The sequence below is a fragment of the Nicotiana sylvestris genome, chromosome 4 (genome assembly GCF_000393655.2).
Source record: "Nicotiana sylvestris chromosome 4, ASM39365v2, whole genome shotgun sequence".
NCBI lineage: Eukaryota > Viridiplantae > Streptophyta > Magnoliopsida > Solanales > Solanaceae > Nicotiana > Nicotiana sylvestris.
Window position 1 is genome coordinate 123,383,426 of NC_091060.1, and position 4,782 is coordinate 123,388,207.

The window sequence follows — 4,782 nt, forward strand, 5'->3', positions numbered from 1 at the left end:
CTTTGTCAAAGGGAAATATTATATGGTATCACAACTTACCCCCTAATTCTATTGATTCATTTGTTATTTTTGCAAATTCTTTCGTGATAACACATGTCCAGTCCATCAAGGTCGTGACCAGGAAGTTGGATCTTTTCAAAGTAAAACAGACAGATAAAGAGATGCTTAAGGAATTCATATCTCGGTTTCAAATGGAACGAATGGACCTGCCTCCGGTCGTGGACGATTGGGCCGTTCAAGCCTTCACCCAAGGGCTCAATGCTCGAAGTTCGTTGGCTTCACAGCAGTTGAAACAAAACCTGATAGAATACCTGACGGTAACTTGGGCCGACGTCCATAACCGGTACTAGTCAAAAATCAGGGTCGAAGATGATCAACTTGGGGCCTCTTCCGGATCCGTTTATCGCGTCAGAACTAGTGACCGATCCAAAAGAGACATTTGTCGTGAACCAAGATCAAATAGATATCAGTATCAACCATACAACGGAGATCGAATAGGCAACGGGTCTGGGCACAACCCTATTAAGAGTGAGATAAGGAGTGACCGAGGTCATAATAATCGATGGCTCATGAGCAAGAACGGTTTTGACAGACCCATCGGGCCTAAGGAAGCACTGAGGTTATCAGAGTAAAACCTCAACATCAATGATGCTGCCATTGTATCTTCCATAGGACACATCAATGATACCAAGTGGCCTCAACCTTTACAGTTTGATCTTTCCCAAAAGGACCCCAACCTAATATGTAAGAATCATGGCACTCACGGCCACAAAACTGAAGACTGCCGACCATTGAGAGAGAAAGTAGCCCCGTTATTCAACAACGGACACCTCCACAAGTTCCTAAGTGATCGAGCAAAAATTCATTTCAGGAATATGGACTCCAATAAGCAGATCAAATAGGAGGAACCTCAGCACGTCATTAATATGATCATCGGTGGAGTAGATGTCCCCTAGTGGACAATGTTAAAGCGCACCAAAGTATCCATCACAAGGGAAAAATGGACTCGAGATTACGTGCCAGAGGAAACCATAACCTTCAATGACGAGGATGCCAAAAGCATCGTGCAATCACATAATGATGCACTGGTAATATCTGTACTCATAAATAAATCTCGAGTTAAGTGTGTGTTAATTGATCTAGGTAGATAAGCCAATATCATCAGATCGAGAGTCGTAGAACATCTAGGTCTACAAGACCAAATTGTGCCTACAGTCCAAGTTCTAAATGGATTCAACATGGCATGTGAGACCACTAAAGGGAAATAACACTATCAGTAAACGCCGCTGGACCATTCAGGAAACAAAATTCTACATGATCGAAGGAGATATTAGATATAATGCTTTGTTCGAAAGGCCGTGGATTCACAACATGAGGGCAGTGCCCTCGAAACTACAATAGGTGTTGAAATTCCTAACACCCTGAGGGATTAACACAATTTACGGAGAGCAACCAGCCGCGAAGGAGATGTTCGCGGTCTATGAAGTAGTCCTGATGTCCTCACATTCATCGCCAAAGTATCTGAGTTCGGTCGCCAAGCAATAAACCAAATAGCAATCACCGACACCGGCCCCGAAATAACTGGAGAAGCAGGGGATAGGTGAGGACGACGGCTACGAATTTCCCAGGCCTTTCATAGTCCCCGACAATTCCGATGCCACCAAATCAATGGTCGAAGAACTGGAGCAAGTCATATTGATCGAGCACATGACCGATCATAAGGTATACCTGGGCACGGGGTTAAGTCCCGAGCTCAGGAAAAAACTCATGAAATTCCTTATAGCTAACATATATTTTTCGATTGGTCCCACCTTGATAGACAGGGATCCTGTTGGAAATAACTACTCACAAGCTTAGCTCGGATCTGAAGTTCCACCTGGTCAAACAGAAAAGGAGGCCTCAGTCCAAAGTTAAGCATGCATTCATCAAAGACAAGGTATCTAAACTCCTTAAAATAGGATCCATTCGGAAGTTTAAGTACCCGGATTGGTTAGCAAACGTAGTGGTAGTCCCTAAAAAAGGGAATAAATTAAGAATGTGTGTGGACTATAAATACTTGAATAAATCATGTTCCAAAGACTCTTTCTCTTTGCCCAACATCGATTGCATGATCGATACAACGGCTGGCCACGATATCCTCAATTTTCTCGATGCTTGTTCCGGGTACAACCAAATTTGGATGGACCCGGGTGACTAAGTACGACACCTACTGCTATAACATAATGCCATTCGAATTTAAAAATGTCGGTTCCACTTACCAATGCCTAGTACATCAGATGTTTGAAGAACAAATAGGAAAATCAATGGACGTTTACATTGACGTTATGTTAGTTAAGTCCCTACGAGCAAATGACTATTTGAAACATTTGCAGGAAACCTTCAACATATTGAAGAATTAGAATATGAAGATGAACCCATAGAAATGCGCAGTTGGAGTTGGGTCTGGGAAATTTCTCGAATTCATGGTATCTAACCGGGGAATCGAAATTAATCTCGATAAAATCAAGGCCATAGAGGATATCACCGTGGTGGACAATGTCAAGGCCGTTCAAAGGTTAACCAAGCGCATAGCCTCTTTGGGTCGATTCATCTCGAGGTCCTCCGACAAGTGCCATCGATTCTTCTCGTTTTTTAAGAAGAAGAATAACTTCTCATAGACCCCAGAGTTCCAACAAACCTTGGAAGCCTCTCGAGCCCGCCTTTGCTTCATACTCCAAAGGTAGACGAACAACTGTACATGTACTTAGCGGTATCTGAGATTGCAGTAAGTGGAGTCCTGGTCTGGGAAGAGGAAGGTACACAATTTATCATCTATTATGTTAGTAGGACTCTAGGCAAGGCTAAACTAGATATCCTCACCTAGAAAGATTGGCGCTCGCTTTGCTAAGTTCCTCGAGGAAGTTAAAACCATATTTTCAATGCCATCCCATATGATTACCCATTTAGAAAAATAATGCATAAACCCGAGCTCTCGGGATGGTTAGCCAAATGGGCTGTGGAGATCAGCAGGTACGATATCGAATATCGACCCTGAACTGCCTTCAACTCTCAAATTTTGGCGGACTTTTTGACCGACATCACGCCGGCCCTAATACCCAAGGTCGAAAGAGAATGGTTGTTCAACTGGGGGACTTCCTCGAGAATCTGGACCCTCATTATGGGTGGTGCCTCGAACATAAAGGGTTTCGGACATGGCATCGTGTTGAAGCCATCGACAGGTAACATAGTTAGACAATCTATTAGGATTGTAAAATTGACTACCAACGAGGCCGAGTATGAGACTATGATTGTAAGTCTCGAACTGGCTAAAAGCCTGGGGGCTGATGTGATTGAAGCTAAGTGCGATTCCCTCCTTGTGGTATACCAAATCAATGGAACGTTCGAAATTAAAGAGGAATGAATGCGAATGGACCTAGATAAACTACAGGTAATGCTACATCGGCTCAAAGAGTGGACTTCACAACATGTACCTCGGGATCAAAACAACGAAGCCGATGCTCTTGCTAACTTAGGATCGTCGTTTGATGACTATGAGTTCAACTCAGGAATGGTCGTATAACTCATGAAGGGTAGTGGAAGAAGGACACACTGAGATAAACTCTATAAGATTAACCTGGGATTGGAGAAACAAGTATATAGATTACCTAAAGACTGGGAAACTGCCCTTGGACCCTAAAGAAGTAAGAGCTCTCTGCACAAAGGCGGCTAGGTTTAGCATGTCCGAAGACAACACCCTATTTAGAAAAACGTTCGATGGCCCACTCTCCATATTTCTAGGACCAGGAAATACTAAATGTGTATTGAGGAAAATTCATGAAGGCACCTAGGGGAATTATTTAGGTGCCGAATAGTTGGTTCGTATGATAATTAGAGTCGGCTACTGCTGGATTGACATGGAAAAAGGCGCAAGGGAGTTCGTACAAAAATTCAACGGATGTCAGAGGCACACACCAATTTTTCGTCATCCCGGGGAGCAATTACATTCAGTCCTGTCACCTTGGCTATTCATGAAATGGGGAATAGACATCGTCGGTCCCCTATTGTGGGCACCTGGTAAGGCTCAATTTATTTTATTTATGACTGACTATTTTTTAAGTGGGTGGAAGCCCAGGGATTTGAGAAAGTTAAGGAGAAAGAAGTTATTGATTTCATTTGGGACCACATAACGTGTCAGTTCAAAATTTCAGCCGAGATCGTGCGCGACAATCGCAAGTAGTTCATCGACACCAAGGTGAGCAAATTTTTCGACGACCATAAGATAAAAAGAATCCTGCCAACACCCTATCGCCCTAGTGGGAACGGCCAGGCGGAATCTACAAACAAAACCATACTCTAAAACCTTAAGAAGAGGTTGACTGACACCAACGGAAAATGAAAGGAAATTTTACCCGAAGTCCTATGGGAGTACTGTACAACCTCAAAATCTAGTACCAGGGCAACCCCATTCTCATTTTTCTTTGGCGCCGATGCTCTAATACCAGTTAAATTAGGAGAATCGAGCCTCAGGTTCCGATATGCGACTGAAGAGTCAAATAACAAAGCCATGAGTACGAGCCTTGAACTATCGAACGAGAGGTCCGAGGCCTACCTCGTCTCGTAGGCCGCCCTCATCCCATTGGCCGCCCAAAAGCAATGGATCGAAAGGTATTACAATCGGAGAGCTAACCTCCAACACTTTAATGTCGGGGACTTGGTGTTAAGAAAGGTGACACAGAACACCCACAACTCGAACAAAGGGAAGCTGGAACAGAATGAGGAAGGTCAATATCGTACTATCGAGAT